The sequence below is a fragment of the Cryptomeria japonica genome, chromosome 7 (assembly GCF_030272615.1).
Source record: "Cryptomeria japonica chromosome 7, Sugi_1.0, whole genome shotgun sequence".
NCBI classification, from domain to species: domain Eukaryota; kingdom Viridiplantae; phylum Streptophyta; class Pinopsida; order Cupressales; family Cupressaceae; genus Cryptomeria; species Cryptomeria japonica.
In genome coordinates this window covers 625232185-625251001 of record NC_081411.1, presented here as the reverse complement: position 1 = coordinate 625251001, position 18817 = coordinate 625232185, and positions in this window count along the sequence as shown.

Genomic DNA, 18817 nt, shown 5'->3' with positions numbered 1-18817 from the left:
ATCAGAGGTATGCGAATAATCAATATTGGCATTTTGAGGAGTTCTTTGTCAAGCCATTATATAGACTATTGGGATGCCCGTGCGATCATGCCCTTGCACCAGAGGTTCAAAGATTCCTAAGACCAAAATGTTTCACTGAAGATTCCTCAATTGAACACAATTGGGGAGATTGGTATTGTTTTTCAGACTACACACAAGTCAGGGTATACGGGTTTGAAGGGAGACCATACTTACTACCACTTACAGTCCCTAATAAAGTTGCTTGTCTAGAAATTGTGAGGCAACTGGCAATAGTGAGTACAGAACATCTGACAAGCCATGGGAAACAATCAATTGTACTTGGGTTGTTAGTATTTTCAGATTTTATTGTGAAAAGTTCAAAGAGTTATGGCTTGTTGCAGACAAAATTGGATTATTATGGCATGGCTATGGAGGAGCCAAGGCCCAATTTTGATCCTGAAGGATACATAAGGATAGCCCAGTCATCACAAAAGATAAAGGTTGGAGAGAATAAATCTTACCTACCAGATGACCTCATTAAGAACATTGGCAGAGAAGAGGCCAGAGTGAAGTGAATAAAGTTTGAAAAAGCAATGCAGGCTTATAAATGGAAGCTTTTTAGAAGGAAAATGGATGAGAACATGCTACAAAAGATTGAAGATCCCTTGGAGTTGGCCAACAAACTTGTGGAGCATGAATTGGAAATACTTGAGGGAGTCCCACCTCATGTTTTTAGGGATTACATTGATACTATTAGGAATACAGAGCCTTTGGCTCATATGTCTCCTGTTTCCACATCTAGCATTGTTCCATTCACTCCTCGAGAGGATTACCCCCTGGTTATGAAGAGGATACACCGATATACTTGGAAACAGGATAACTAAATGTTCAAGAAGTGACTGACCTTAGATTCCTGGAACATGAGGATTTCATTACTGATAGTGACTTCGTTGCTTCCAAGGAGTTCACCGCATTCCTCTATCAACATAAAGGATCTCAAATTAGGAATAACATGAGAAATAGTGAAGAAGAGAAGAAGCTTCAAAAGTGACAAGAGGAGATGGATCTTGTGATGAGAGAAATGACACCTAAGAAGGGAAGACAGTTGCTTAAGGAAGCTGGTGTGCTATTATACTCTGGATGGGACATGAACTCTGCCTTGTTGTTTGATGGATTCTTCAAGAAATAGGACCCAAGTAGGCAAATGATGCGAAAAGAGATTGATAAAATCTTTAGAGGATCAGGATATGATCCAGATCAGAAGGCTCTTCTACAGTGGGCTATCTATCCCAAAGATAAAAGACCTATATTGGTTGATACAGAAGAAGCTTTTGGACATTTGATGGTGCAACAGGTTGGAAAGACTGACCCTAGAACAACTACCAAACTAAATTTGGATGTTGCTAAACTGAACCAAGATTAGATAGAGTTTCTGGTCTGAGAAAATTCTACATACAAAAGCCTATATGAGAAAACCGATGAAGAAAAATAGAAGCTGAAAGAAAGATTGCTTCAGATTGATACAGGTACCAGTCAAATAGGGATGACATACGGTGTTGACAGAGATGCCATGGATTCCTTGACAAACACTATGTATTGGAGGAACAGGGCTGAAAAGACATCTCGACAAGTAGAAAAAGTACAACAAAAGATGGATAAGTTGATTCTGGAGATCATTGAACATACTTTCAAAAGTATGATGCAAGTTGCAAAAATATATTGGAAAACATACACTAGAACAGTTAGAACTTTGAAAGAGCATGAAAGGCTCAGGTCTCGGTTGGAAGACATGATGAATAACAACAGTCTGATTAGTCTAGGTGAGAAAATTGAAGCCGAGGCTTACTTGAAGTCCCATGATGAATTGGCAAATCAATTAAGGAAAGAGCTTCAGAGGCTGGATGATGGGAATACCCCTAGGGTGCCCTCTTTTTACAATAATGGTGAGTTAGTATCGTTCGAATAGTGGAAACAAGAGTTCATTGATGAGAATAATTAAGCAGTAGCAGAGTTGGATCGTGACAAAGAATTGTCACTTTGTGTTAACCATATTCTATCCAATCATTTCCAAGCATAAAGCGACATGAGGACACTAAACAATGACATTCTAATGTATAAAGATGATAAGTACATTCAACACATAGGAATGCTAAACTTGTTTATCTTCCAGTTTGTTAACAAAAGTTTTAATTAATAGTTATGTGCTAAAAAGCCACGATGCTTGGTGACAATGTATACCCTCATATAAATGAGGGAACTTTTGTAACAATAAGGATCATTAGAGAAGAAGTAGAATATAGCCTCAGGCTTACTATTGTACCATTTTGTGAACATACATAATATAATCAATCATCTTTCCTTTGTGTATATGTTGTGGATTACTGGATCTTTCTGTAGGTAGTTGCTTGTGATATTATCTAAAGGAGATAAGGTTAGTTGTGTTCTTCTAGTAAAGCTTTGTGTTTCATATTGTGGATTTGAATAAAAGATTTACTTGCGAATATAGTTTTGTATATAGTGTGCCTGCATATGTATATAGTTTTGTTTATAGGTGGAAAGCCTGAGGTTCAATGTCAAACTTGGTTGCTCTGATACCACATGTAATATTCCACATCTGGCATACACTTGAGACAACTAACTCACTGGTTTACTAACCAACTATCTAGTGAACTGCTTAATGTCTACTAAGAATAACGGTCATAAATGACCATCATAAGATAATTAACATACACTTGATTCAGTTGATTCATTGGTTACAAAACTTCTAGGTTTAGCTGATCCAATTCATTACATAACAGTCTCATGTCTACTGACATTAACGGTTTACAAGGACCTTCATAGGATTGTGACATTACCTAATAAGCCAACTGCCACAAATCCCCTATCTCTAACAAGCTTCAACTGTCATCATGGAATTAAACCTAATACAACATTTGTTCCCTTATTTAGCTAAATTAACACATCATATTATGACTCAACAAAAAATACGATTCTAATATATCTTTTTGTCTTTCTATATTCCCAAAAGTATGCATCTAATTGATGATAAGAATCCTTCTTCAGGTCTTGCAACCATGGAGACTGGTTATAATCTGATTATAACCGATGTGCATTGATTCCAAGATGAACCATATTCGGTTGAACTATGAGTTAAGAGTGGAAAAAAAATAAACATAGAAAACAAATAAACATACAATAGCTACAAATTATAGCAAGGTATTGTGACTATAAGATAGAAACCATCCTAGGAGCCTCCAATATATCAAAAGTTGAGAAAGTAGCAAGCTTACTATACAAAGACAGTGATCACTATAAAGTTACTGTCATGTTCAAAGCATTGATTTGTGGGAACAAAGGGTTTCATATGGGGATAGAGCAGTCTCATGAAATATCATGACAGTCATAATCATAATCTAAAGAGTAGTCAAATCTTCAAGATAGATTGGTGATAGTGCAGTCATTCTGTTGAGCATCAAATCTGAATTAAGTAAAATATCTTGATTTGAGAAATTAAATCATAGAAGCCATCTCTCTTTGGAAGAAATCATCATTTTCATTGATACCGTAATAACCCATAAGTTATCGAACAAGTCTAAGAGAATTCTATTGAAGTGTCTAAGATTCAAATAGTATCGATGAGACCCAGTGATGTCTCATCAATATAAAAGGGGCATTGAAGAAAGCAAATGTCGATCAACTTTAGGTTGGACTCATCAAAGACAATAAATCCATCAATAAAAGATTTCGAGGAAAGTGGAGATGGTTCTCATCGAAAAGAAAAGGTCTTCAAGGATATAACACTATCGGTACAAAAAGGCTCACCGAAAGAGATGGTCTTGTTATCACTGTTTTAAAAAATGGATGTTCTCGGTCCATAATTGGCTAATTTTGTTGAAATTTTGAGTCTGGTATTGGCCTTGTTATCTCTGTTTTGTTGTAAGCCAATGAGAAGTTTTAAGGGTTTTAAGTTTTAACCTTCAAGCTATCTGAGTAAAAACCTAGTTCTAATTTTGCATTACTTTTTACCACTTAAGTGATGGGTCCATTTGTCGTGAGAAGTGTCCCCCCATTTTTATTTACCTAGGCAGTCCCTTAAATAATTTAAATTTTATACACCTATTACTTTGCCTTTTTTCTAATGTTTATCAGGCCCTGTAAGTGTCATGCAACTCTTTGTTGATCCAATGGCCCACGTTGATTTGTAGCTAGGAGATGCTTGTGGTTTACCTATTGCGAAGTAGTGAAAAGATGGTAGGCCCAGGCGAGGTGGTCAATAGAAGGAATAAAAGCAGTGCAAGTCCCTGAGATCTAACAGCCTGCATTATTTCATGGGATGAAGATGATCATGAGTTACCTATCACAAAATGGTGAAAAGGAAAGTGGGTCCACATGATAGTAAAGCTAAAGTTAAAGACCGATCATTTCTCTTTTGATCAGACGGATCGCGTGGTTTCGTGGGATGAAGATGATTGAGTTTTACCCTCCGTAAAATAGCTAAAAGTGGCAGGTCCCAAAAGAAGGCAGGTTTTCCAAAGAGTAAAGAGTGGTTGGTTCAGAGAATGATCAATGATCCGCATTGATTCGCAGCCAAAAGGTACTCAAGATTTAGCCTTCACGAAGTAGCGAAATGACATGGCAGTCTAGTTAGCGGTCTAGGTAGTTTAGGTGGCAAATCAGAAAGTCACACGTGGCCTCGAGGCTAAGTAAATCAAAGAATAAACTTGGTGACCAGGTGGTGGGCCCAACTGACAAATTGAATCATACCGCCAATGAAGAGGTGACCTGTCAGGCACAGGTGGTAGTTTAGAGGTGGATCCCATAGAAGTTTTTTGGCAAGGAAGAAGTTGCCTTGTCGTTTTCTTAGGAGATTGAATGCCAAGGTGGATAGTGCTGAATTAGAGGGCCCACATCTACCAGAATAAAGTTGTTAAAGAGTGGGTATCTCAAGGAGGATCCAACGGTGGGTGCTATTTCATAGCCCGAATGAGTAGGACAGTTACCATTCACAAAACAATGAAGACTGTTAGCCTTAACCTCTTGGTGCACAGTTAGTGAGGTAAACTGTTAGGTTAGGACATGATAAAGACCGATCAAGTTCTATCTGATCTGATGGCTAGCACAGTTTCATTGGGTTAAAGTACAGGATGGTTACCATTCGCAAAATAGTGAAAGGAATTTTAGCTCGTTGCCAGATGAGGAAAAGTCAAAAGGTAAAAGTAGTGCAAGTTCTATCTGATTGGATGGTTGGCATGACTTTGCTAGATGAAAATGCAAGGGTTTTATGCTCTGCGAAATAACGAAAGAGCAAAAAGAAAAAATACTCAGGATAGTTTTGACCCGTTGGAGCCAAATTTTTGAATTCTTTCATGAATTCAATTCTGAAGGGACGACCGAAGCATGCGGTGTTAATGTTGTAGTTAAGAAGCCCAATTGCTGTATATACTCTCGCATCAATTGAATGAAGGTATCATTTCAAAGTTGTTGCAGAGAAAGTTGGTGCAGAGTAGAATTCTTCAAGCCGAAATCAGGTTTTCTTGTTCTTTGCTTACCCATTGCTTGAAAATTGTTGAATTGTGGTTTTGTTCTGTTAAATAACTGCTTTGATTGATAATTGGCATAGTTGCATACTTTCAAAATGGCACCCAAATGGGAATTGATAGGAAAGGTGAACTATCAGGACAGAAATATCTGTGATGACTTTCTAGAGCAGTTAACCATGTCAACTAATGTCGGGGCTATGGCCAAAGAGTTAGTACTAAAAAACCCTCATTTGAAAATTGGGGATGGCCTGTATGACAAAGGAAATTGGTTAAGGGACCCCGAAATAGGGATATCAGGTCTAAGTCTTTTTAAAGTTGGTTTTGGTCAAAGACATGCCCCTGCCCCTTTGAATAGCATCTGGGAACTCGATGTGGGGAAGCTTGTGGTCCCTGGTGTGTTCATGGATGTAGATTTGTTGACCCTGATCACACAGAATTATGACCTTGTTGCCAGATGTATCAGAAATATAAATGGATCAACCCTAGTTGAAATCAAAGATGATGAGTTTAGAAATGTTTTCAAGCTTAGTGAAGCTTCAAATTATCTTGAGCCTATTGATTTTGAAGCATTAGCTCAAGTCTACAATGCACAAAGAGATCATCTTAGGAGTGGCCCATTGAGAGAATTCTTTGTTAAAATAGGAGGGTTAATAGTTGTAGGCCCCAATACAATGGAACCATTTTCCCTGAATTTGTTTACTTTAAGAGCTAAGGGTATGTATTGGACATTGTGTCAAATCTTTGGAGAAGATGCTAAGAAACATATGCCAACCCATTATATGTTGATGATTGCCCAAATTCTAAACCCTTCCCTGGCAATAACATTTGATTTTTCCCCATACCTCACTAATCCTATTCATGCAGGGCTTGTAGGGATTAAAAATGGTAAGGTGGATAGGCCATTTGGATGGTACTCCCTGTTAATGCACATGTTTTTGTTCAAAGGTGCTGATTATTTTGCAAAAGATATGGATTTGGTCAAGGTTAAAGATAAAGAGGAGATGCCTGTGTAACTTTGGAGCACTATTCTATCTTGGGATAGAGAGGATGCTAGTTTTCTAAAGTTTGATAGATGCTTTGCATCTAAGATTAGAGTTCTTTTATGTGCAAAAAACCCTAGGATTCCTAAGGCTCTTTTGGAATTCATTAGGCCTAAAGAGTTTGCAGAAGATATCAAGATAGTTCACAACTAGGGAGACATGTATTTGTACCCTATTTCAATTATTTTCAAAGTATATGGCTTCAGAGGACCCCCTATCTACTACCCTATTAGGTCCCATTGAAGATAGGGATTGTAAAAGTGTTGAGACAAACTGGAGGAGTACAAGAGGCCGAGCTGACCAATAGGGGTAAAGGGACCATTTTCCCAACTATTACCATGGCCCATCATTTTGTAATTACCAAAGGTGGCTGGAAATACTTTGAATAATTCTTTAAGCAATATATGTTGTCAACTGTAGTTTCAAGGTGTGTAGACCCTAAGGATTTCTTCAATGGCATGTTCAGAAAGAGGGCAGTATGTAAAAGTAGGCCTCACCAATTTCAATTTCCTAAAGATTTAATTAGAAATGAATTTATCTTAGACAAGCAGGAATTAAGAAAGGAGAAGTGAGTTGGATACAAAAGAGGACTTGATTTTATTAATCAATTTGATTATAGTTATGACCCTCTTTCTAGTTTTACCCCTTTTGAAAGAAAAAAGGGAGGCTATTATGCAAAATGATCTTGAAAGGGCTAAATTGGTCTTAGCTAAGCTTGCCTTTGCTAATGCTATCCCCCCTGGTAATTATATGATGCATAAAAAATCTAAATATACTGTGATGCTAGTGACAAGTGAGTCTTCCACTTCAAGAGGAAAAAGGGCCATTGAAGATGTCATTGATATTCAAGATTCCCCTAAAAGGAAAAGAGTAGGGAAGCAAGTTGAAACTGATCAGCCTCAATACTCTCCATCTCAATCCCCTATTCACATAGGAGATGAGCAAGCAGTGGCTGAACAATTGCTATAGTTAGGGAGTCTCAGTGAAATTACATACACCTATGATGAGACCCAAGAGGAAATGTCAGAAGAGCCACCTAGTGCTGAAATGAATATAACTGATGGTGAGCTAAAGGGAAAGGAATTAGACCTCACTGTCAAACAAGCTAGTGAAGAGTTTCTAGCTGACAACAATTTTGTCACAACAGGGGATTTCATGCAATTTGTATGGAAACAAAATATTGAACAATTCAAGGCTAGATGTGAAAAGAGAATGAGTGAGAAGCCTCACAAAGATACAAATTCAGTGGAAGAAGAGGTTAAACAAGAAATGATGGCTAAATTCAAAGCTATCACTCCTGAAGCTGGAAGAGAGATGGTGTCAAAGGTTGGTGTTCTAATCCTCCCTGAATGGGATATAGCAGATGCATTGGTTCTGAAGCAGTTATAAAAGAAACCAAGCCAATGAAGGGAGTGACATTTAGCAAAGATAATGCTTCTCTAGTCATGTGGTCCCTCAAGAGGGATGAAAGTAGAAGAAGGAAAGATACCTCAGGATCTAATCTTCTAGGAGGTATGATAGTAAAAAGAGTCTAGGATACAGGGTTGGTAGAAGCTACCAGTACAATCTTAGAAACTACAAAGTTTAATGTGGCAATAACAGAGAAAGAAGCAAAGGAAAAAGCTGATCTCCAAGTCAAGTTGGAGACAATTTTAAAGGCTTATAATGAAGCCAAAAAGGAGGTAGCCAATAGGGATACTATTATTGCTAGACTTCAAAGTCAATTGGTAGGACAACACCAAGGAGGTGAGTCCTCTACCCTGGCGATCTCTTCTTCTCCAGCAAGACCTCCACCTACCAGTCCTATTATAGAATTCCCCCCTTCTCCTATGCCTTCTAGTTTTCAACCAGCTAAGACTTTTCAACATGAGTTGGAAAAAATGAAACAGGCTCAAGCCTTGTTTGCAAGTAAGTATGAAGAGAAGGTAAAGGCCACCATTTTTTGTTTTGCTGATACAGTAGAGGCCCCCACTGTGTACACTAATATGAAAAGAATTTTAGACACTCTGTGTGAGTTAAATGAGGACAAGGCTATTTTAGAGCCTATTTTGAATAAGTGGATGCCAAGAGAAGTGGATTTAGAACTTATGTGTGCATCCTATGATGAAGCAAGATCTGATGTTACTATCAAATCCACATGTGAGTTGGCAAAAGGTTTGACCAAGTTAGCAAAAGGAAGAGCCAATGTAGAGAGGAAAGCTAACTTGTAGAGGAAAGAATATACTAAGCATAAATTTCAATTATTTCTTGGGGTTTTGTCAACCAAAATCAGTTGAAGGACAAACAGGTATGGCTTGATGAGCTGGGAGCTAATTTATCTTTAAGGGTAAATGAAATTATTAACAAAGATGACACCTCTCTATTTGTTAAAACAATTGAGGAGATAGAAAAGATAAAATCACATTACGGTTTTTTGGAATCAGAGGTGAGGAAAATAAGAAACTCTTGGAAAAGGTTACTTAAGTTAGAGAAAAAGATTGTTGGCTAGTCATGGCCTACTGATAATGTGTTCCAAGAGTGGACCAAAAGGTATGTGGTGCAAGAGGAAGATGCTCTAGAACATTTGGAAGATGCTCCAAGATAGTTAGAAGATGTTGCAGAAGAGTTACCAACCGAAAAGGCCATTGAGACAGAAAAAGACTTGTAACTACTTCTTGAAAGAAGCTATGGTTGTAACTAATTTTCCTTAGGGATGTCCAAAGCTTAAATACATCCATAATGTTATAAATGGATACCAAGACAGAGGAAAAATGATCACAATAATTTGTAAAGAAACTCTACAGAAATTTATCTGCATTTTTCTAGTGTTTCACAAAAAACTATCTAAGTTTTGTAAGATTTTCCAAATTGAATATAAATATACAAACCATTACATTTGAGCCTAAAATTTGTGTTGTCTTCTGGTATGCTTTCAGATATTTTACTAGTTTCATTTGGGTAATTTAGGGTTATGTCAATTGAACAGGGATTGTAATGCAATCTTTAAAGATATGTTTCTTAGCTTTCTTCTTCAGGAGGGGAATTAAATATGTGAGAAATATCTTTATCAGTAGGTTATTTGTTGGGAACTTTGAATTTGATGAACACTGTTTAGTATAACAAGGGAGGATTCTTATACATGTTAGACATGTATGGAGTTGGTAGAAGCCAAAGTGATTGAGATGTATGGATATGTTTAATTTTGAAGTTCTTGTTTAAAATAGATGACTCTATAGCCTAGATAAGGCACTGGTATCTGTTAGTGTTTTCTTTTCTAAATCTCTTGAGGATCAACATTGAAAATGAGCCTAAGTTTTCCTATATTTTTGCAATTTTTTTTTTAGGGCGATAAGATCCACTGGTTTTTGGACAATGGTTATTGTGGATTTTATTTAAAAGTGTGAAAGCATTCACATAAGGTATACCCACCTGAACTTTGGATAAGTTTGAATTGTAGAAGGTTATTAAAACCTTGTCATATGTTGCTCTAAGGTTCTTCTTCCTTGATTTATACATTCACATACATATTTATTCTTTCTCATCAAAGGGGATAAGAAGGGGATTAGAATTTGAGAACAATAGGTCCCACCAACAAAAGGTATCGAAGAAAGTAGAGGTGGCCCCCACCGATGAGAAAAGGCTTTCAAAGAAACAATATCATCGATGCAAGATAAAGAAGATTCACCAAAAGAAGCATTCTCATCGAAAAAGTGATATCAATAAAATAGAAGAAAACTACATCAATGAATGATATCGATAAGGATATGAGTTTCGATGGGAGGACAAAAGAAGTCATCGAAGTCCAAAGTTTCTTCGACATGAAACCCAGTGGACAGCAAAAAGATTTGGATGAGAATATGAGTTTCGAGGAGACTAAAAGGCATGTCACCAATACACATGGTTTCATCGATACAACTTTATTGGTGGAAGATGACAAAGAGAGTATAAAAGGGGCTTCGGTGAGACAATAGACCCATTCATCAAAGGAGCATAGTGATATCGATGGAAAAAGCATTTCGATGGAAAACTAAAGGAAGTCACTGAAGCCCAGGGTTTCTTCGACATAAAAAGGGACCGATGGATACCAAATAGGTATCGGTGAGGAGATGACAATACTCAATTTGTTTATCTTCTAGTTTGTTAAACAAAAAATGTTGGTTACTGGTTATATGCTGAAAAGCGATAGTGCTTGGTAATAATGTAACTGACAGACTCATCGAGAGGTGGTGGGTTTAAAAATTGTCTCATAAGTTTACACAATAAGTCCTAAAGAAATATAAAGACTCTATAGCCCAAACAATGAAGAAAGGTACTGGTCATCTATAGAATACAATTCATCAGTTCCAATTTCATTTTAAAGCAATAGGAGTAGCTAAGTAGGAAATATAGAGTAGACTATAAATAGTGTATATACATAAATTTCAAGCACAAAAATCGAATAATTTCTACAACAACAATCTTGAACTCATCTGCTATATCTCCATCCTAGCAATTTATGCCATTCTGAGATGCATTAGGTTAGTCTCAGTCACTAGAACACAATTTGCAACATGCATTAGGAGTTGTCCTCCTTACAAATAGTGCAACATTAAAAAGGTATTATCAAAGCTACAACCACAATTCAAAGTGGAAGCTTACAAAGATAGGACAAAGCTAGGTACAATCATAAGTCAAGGCAAATTCATAGTTGAAACTCAATCCAAAATAGTGAAGAAGTGCAACAAATGACATGAGAAGTCTAAAGAAGTATTATAGCAATCATGAGTCAAGGATTAATGAAGAGATTTTTTGCATCCATGATACAATCTCAAATACACTTTTTACCATTCTCTTGGTGATTTTTCTCAATTGTGTATGTCTTGCTTATGTATGAAAATGACATTTTGCAGCTTTCCACCAACCATGTATTTGAGATGTCTTTGATTTAGATATGGCAGGAGCTTAGTCATAGAGTGAGACTAGGGAGTTGGACCATCTCAACCATGGTGCACCTGCATATGTATATAGTTTTATGTATTCATTAAAAAATTTCATTTAATTTTAATCAAATAAAGAGCAATATTCATGACTTACAAGTAATAAAAAAACTTACAAGGATGAGGCATATTCATTACTTACAAGAAATAAAAAAACTTACAAGGATGAGGCATATTCATAACTTTTGCAGTCCTACCTTGGATATCAACAGTAGAAGCAACTCATATTGTTCATGTACAGACAAGACAATATGGGAGTTCATTATACCCAGCAACTTGATTAGTTGTTGTTCATGTTGGCTCCACTTGCACCCTACAATTAATATTCAATATACATTATTTAATAAGATTAACTGTGCAACATAATGAAATATTGAAAAGTGTGTTACCTTGTTGAGCTTCGTTTGGTTTCAAGAATAGTTTAATATTCTCTACTTTAACATGGCCAATCACATGAAGGTGGAAGCTCATTTGGCCCCTCCCCCCCACCCCTTAACATCACTCTAAATTTCCCATTAACATCTTATAACATTCATTCATTAATTCTTTTTACCATTAATAAAATATAGCATTCATTCATTAATATCACATAACGTTCATTAACACATAACATTGATTAACATTAATTAACATGCAACATTCATCAATATTAATTAACACATATCATCCATAACCATTAATTAGCACATAATTACATCCACTAACACATAAAAATCAGTCATTATTAAATTAGTTAGATTACAATCATTTCTTTCTTTGTTTTTTCTTTGAAGCTATGAAAAGACTAAGTGGAACATCGGTTTCTTCATCATTGCCCCCCTTTGCAGATGTTCCACCAACTGATCATGATCTCAATGTATGCCTAGTTCTATACTGAGGATGAGGACACTAAAGCAAAGGGGGGTCCTTTGCAATAACAACGAAATGGGTTAAATTCAAAAAAAAAATATTATTGTTACAAGTATTTCATTAATTTAGAGAACATAATTGTTGTGCTCTTTACCTGATGGGGCCACATCATTTTGTGTAGCCTCAACCTCAACATGATGAACACCCTCTAGATCATCTGGAGTTGAAATACTAAAGGTTACATTAATGCTGAACACCAATTGCAATTATATTTGTTTAAAGAAATAACAGTGGTCCTCTTTACCTGAGTGGGGAACATCACATTCTTGAGGTTGTGTACCCAGATCATGCTCGCATGCTCACCACTAACTACAAGCTCTAAAATATTAACAAAAAAGGTTACATTAATTACTACTCTAATTAAAAATTAAGATATATATATACTTGTATTAATAGCTAAATAAATAGCACTCCACCGGTAGAACCAAGCAACACTCCACTGGAAGAACAAAGTAGTACTCCACCGGCAGGAGACTCTTCATCCAACTAAATAAAATTCCCTTGAGGGTTTGGCAATCAAATGAAAAATATGCTATTATTCCCTTAGTTGATGGTAAGAAGTTGAAATCACTTCTATACCGATAGATATGTTAAGTGATTACTTAATCGACAAACATTAAATGTGGTAGTTGGTGAACTAACATTATAAATTAGTAATTTTGGCTCCATTTTACTTCACTGAGCATTCAAACATTCGAAGAGTGCAAAATTTCCAAAGCTAAGGCATTTCAGCAATCAATCTTTCCAAAGGTAGAAAAAGGTATTTATAATCATGGCATCCTCTTTTGTATCTGAATTCATAGCAAACCCTACTATAGTCATGGTAATCAAACACCCTAGGCCCATATTTCAGCTAGTTCCTGAGATAGCTAAAAAGGATGATAATGTTGGTGCATTTTTCCAAATTCCCAAAGGAGTTGTTTTTGCAAAAGACCCTAGAATGTACATCCATTTCCATATAGAAGAATTAGGTGATGAGGAAATCAAGAACATGTACAAGAATGTCATATGTGATGATTCTAGTAATGTGAAACATGAACACAAAATAATTGAAACCCTAGGATTCACAAAAATTCTTTGCATTCCGGAATTCCCCAAGGAAGTGATAAGGATAGTGTTGAGCAGGGTACATGGTGAATTTTTTTGGCTAGATTCGGTTCATAAAATTACCAAGGAATCTGTGAAAGCTATAACAGGGTTACCTTCCACCGGTAACAGACCAGACAAGACAAGACAAAGAAGGTCTCAGAGGACCTGGTAATGAACCTAATAGGTGTAACATCCAACAAAAGGTCCTTAAGGGTGAATGATGTAACTGACATAAATGTGAGATTCATTAGCATGATTCTAGGTTACAAAACAACACATGCAAACAGACTTAACTCAGTTTCCAGCTTATGCATAAAAAGTGCTCATGATATGGTTAAAGATAATGTGAAAATTGATGTATGTGAATGGTTAAAGGATGAACTTATTGACAATCTGGGAAAGATCAAGAAGGATCAGAAAGGGACATTTAAGTTTGGCAATTTACTTGTATGTTTAATGCTACATATAACAAAACAGGTGCTCGGTATAGGCAACAAGAACCTTGGATTTGACATACTGGTAGGGAAATAGTTATCTGACTTATTGAACAATATGGGTGAAAACAAAGAGAAGAATATCAATGAGTATTTTCTAGCATTAAAGGCCTAGATGAAAAATAGAGTCAGACTATCACAGAAAATTGTAAATAAATACAAGGATGAGATCTGGATGGAAGCAGTTATCCCAAGAATAATTTGGGTAACTGAAATGGGTTATGAGACCGATGACCACATCATTGAAACATATGCAAAAGACCTTTTGGGAGCACCAAATGAACCTAAGGAAGAGGTATTTGATAGTGCTAAAACCATTGAAAATCAAATTCAATCCAAGAAGAGAGTGAAGAAAGTAGAAGCAATAGTGAGGAGAGGTTCAAGGCAGGCTAATGCTATCAAAGAAGATGTACTAAAAAAAACCGGTATCACTAAAGATGAGTTACAAGCACAACAACTAGAAACTCACCTTTCACTGGTAGCAACTTCTTCAGAGAGTGACATGCCAGCTGCATTTAAAAGAGTTGTAAGGAGAAGACAACCTTCACCGGTATCCACACCTTCGCCTAGAAGAACTAGGCAAAAACAACAGGCAGTAAGGCCCCCAGTCAAGAAGTCTACTCCCAAGAAGAAAAAGTTGACACCAAAGAAAAGGACTCAACAAAATATTACTCCGATTGATAGACTGTTGGATGAAATCATAGAAGAAGGAAAACTTAAAAACATCAAAAAACTATATGACTCACTATCAGTTGATGATAAAGAAAAGGTTGAAAACAGTGTTATTTTACACTTGGATATCTACAAGAAGTTCTTGATGCAAGTTGTAGATGAACTACCAGATGAACTATTCAAGAGACTGGAAGCAAGAAGACAAGTTGTTGTAGAACTTGACAAGAAAATAAAAGTTGAAAAATTAGTTCTTGTCTACCCAGTTAACTCTCCAAAAGAAATAGATGATCTAATTGCAAAGGCTAATTGGTTAGTATTCTCTACTCCACACTGGCATATGGCACTAATGGTTGGAAGAGTAAATGAGGTTGCAGAGGAAACTGAAAATGCATGGGATATATTCCTTGTTGAGAAGGAAAAATGGGAAGAGTATAGAAACCCTAAAATAATCAAGGTATATCAGAAAGACAAGGATAAGGGAAAAGGAAAGTTTGGTGGACCTCCAAGTATCAAAATAAAAGATAAATTATCCCCACCGCCTCTGGTTACTCCACTGGTAACAACAACTAAAGATCAACCGACTGATGAGAGTATGAATGTATCATAAGAGGATACAAATCCTAATTCTGAGGTACTATACACAATAGATGTTGATACTTAGAAGGTCAACATTGTGGTAGATAAGGACACAACCAGTAAGACAGATAAGGCTAGTGAGCCACTAGTAACTGATAACATAGATAACACTAAAGGTAAACTGGCAGATGGGAAAACCGAACAACAAGCAGAACAACAAACAGAGCAACAAGAAGAGCAACAAGCTCCAGCACAGGAACAAGTTAATACAGAATCAGTGCCACCGACAACTACTGAGCAAGACAAACCCTTGTTTAAAGAAATGGAAACACAGATTGACCTACCAGAGGTCACTACGAGCAAGGATATTGCTCCCATCAACAGAATTCAGAATGTTGGCTCTTCAACTGCAGGATTTAAATCAACAAATGTAACTGAAGTTCTTTTAGACTCTATAAAGAAAATAACAGATTGTAGTTCACAAGCATATAAAGCTATAGATGACACAATTCCAATTTTGAAGATGATAGCTCCAAAATGCAATGTAGATAATAAGGATTCTTTGAGTCAACTTGACACTTTGTCTAAGTATATTACTGACAACATAGTGATAGTTGAGAAAATAAAGGAAGAAGCATTCAAAGAGAGGTTAGAAAAAGAAAACTAGAAATTCTTTGAGGAACAAATAAAGAAGTGTACAAGGCAGTTTGACACACTTCTACTGGAACTGTGCAACACACTTAAGGAGTTCAAAATTTTGTACAGAGACAATTGTAAGACAAACTTTTTGACAATTGACATAGACAAGAAAATGAGCAAGATACAGGAGGAAATTAATAAGCTAGCTGATAATTTTATTAATTCATCTGATTCATTATCAATTTTTGAGCAAAAGATAACATGTTTTGAGGAAGAGTTACTAAAGCTAGAAAGAGAAAAGGAGAATATAAAAAGTAAGGCTAAGGATCTGAAATGGAGATTAAGTCCAAAGTTGGACTACCTCACATGTTTAAGGAAAGAAATATCTGATGCATTAGTACAAGGACAGAAAACACTGGCAAAGAAAATGCAACACCTCACCGGTACAGTTCAAAGGACAGAGGCCACAATAAAAGATAGTAAAATGTTCATTGAGAACTTTAATTTGGTTTTGGCAGAACTTTATTAGATTGTAACTAACCGGTTACAACGTTGAGATAGGAAACCATATTCTATTGACACTTTGACAACCTTTGTCATTGATGCCAAAGGGGGAGTAGTGGTATGAGAAAATAATTAGCTAAAGACTCATCTGCTCAGGGGGAGTTCACACATTTTTGGTAACATATTTTTGGACTAAACTTTTCGAATTTTCTCACGAGTGTTGCCATCAATGCCAAAGGGGCAGATTGTTGGTGAATGCACACTCCAATGAGACATTGTAGGTGATTTAAGGTTTTGTCATTGATGGCAACCTTACAATCCTATGACACTAGCAAGGCAATTCACTGGCACCAGCAAAGTTAGATTCTACACCGGCACATAGATCACCAGCACCGGTAGTGAAAGGAAGCATACCGACACAGAAGCCGACAAGAATTTTTTGTTAATATATTTTGTTTATTATTGTAAAATCATTGTAAGCCGACTTGGTAAATTGTAAAATGACTCTTATATATAAGAGATCATTGTAGAAAAATTAAGTAAGCATAGAGGAATGTAATTAGGTGAAATAAGGCAGACCTATTATGCAAATTATAGGTTAAGGGTTTATGTAAGAAGCAGAGCAGAAACTGGTACTAGATCTGGCATTATAGATGCTATTTTGAAGCAGTACAAGACACTAGTTTTATATAATCCATTTTGTAAGTCAGTGAGATTTCCCATTTTGTATTTGAGCAGTGAGCTCTAGGCACTTGGCCTTCCTGCATGTGCAGGCCCCTCTTGTAGCAGTAATATTCTCTTATTGGCCAGTAAGTGAATATTGTGGGTCACAAATCCTACTGCGGTTTTTCCCACACCAGGTTTCCTTGTTAAAATATTGTGTTATGGTGTGTTTTTCATGTGGTTGCTTTTGTCTCTATTTATTGCATTACTTTCTTTCTATCGGTACATAGTATTAATATGCTCTACATGTTTTAAGTTAAGAAAATCTTATTACCGGTTAGATATTGATTCACCCCCCCCTCTCAGTATCTATGGGAATCCTAACACCAACTATACAAAAAATAAATAAACATCTTAAAATTGATTTATTTTGAAGATTAAGAATTAATTAAATACAATAACATCTTATAATTACCTCTCACTTTCCTCAATCTACCTTTCCCCATCAAGTACTCCCCTTCGAATTTGTTAATGGTGTTGGGATCCCAAATGCGATCCACATGGATCTTTGCTGCAAACTTAGGAAGATATTCAGAAATGTACACCATAGTCTAGTATACCATATATCCCTCCACCATAGAACCCTCATGATGTGCTCTTTGTCAAACCAAAGCCTTCAAAAATTTCAAGTGCCTCTCAACCATCCACATTGACCTAGTGTGTACAAGTCCACACAATTAAATCTCCTCAACTTGGTGTATGAGGTAGTGTTCTTGTGCATTGAAAAAAGCTGGAGGTAGACACTTTTGCATTTCACACATTAAATGACGAATTTTTCTCTTCCAATATTTTATATCGTCTTTATGGATTTATTTACATGACAACCACCTACAAGGTATTCAAGATGCAAAAAAATATATTACATAACAAGTAAAACAAATCACAAATATAATAACTATACAACAAACTAAACAAATATCACTACTTACCTCATGTATTTTCCAAGATCATATATGGCTTGCTTGACATTATTGTTGAAGTTGTCTAGGATAGATAGAGGTAGAACATACTACAACAATTATAAAATTATCTTTTCATTTTTTTGTAACATAATGAAAAGTACATGTACGCGCAATACTTAAATACATACTAAAAACACAAGAACATGAATTACCTTAATGAAGGTATGCCAATCATGCATTTTCATCCTTGGCCCAAATTCACTTTTTTTTTATATGAGATTGTTTATGTTCGTAGGAAATCCTGTGGGAAATTGAATTTTTCGTATGACTTATTTTATAGCATTGCTTTGCTGGTTCATTAATAACCAAGGAAGCTCACTTATATTAATCTGGCCTCCATGGCTATTTGATTGAATGCCATATATCATTGTATGATTGGAATCTTGAATGTCACTACATATTTTGACAATTTTTTCTTTGTCACGCCTTCCATCCAATATTTTCCATACTGTCTTTGTTATATTCTTTCCAATATGCATACTATCAAACAAATGAACAATTTGTAACTACTCATAGTAGGGCAACCTACTAAATTGTCGGGGATAACTTTTTATTCCCTTAGGAAGGTGGTCATTTATGCCTTCACGACCTTCATGATCATCAATCACATCATCAGTAAACAAAACAAAATAGAAAAGATTTTTTATGACAAACCAATAGATGGAATGGCATTACCTTGATGATTAATTCTATTATATTCCAACTTCCATAGGT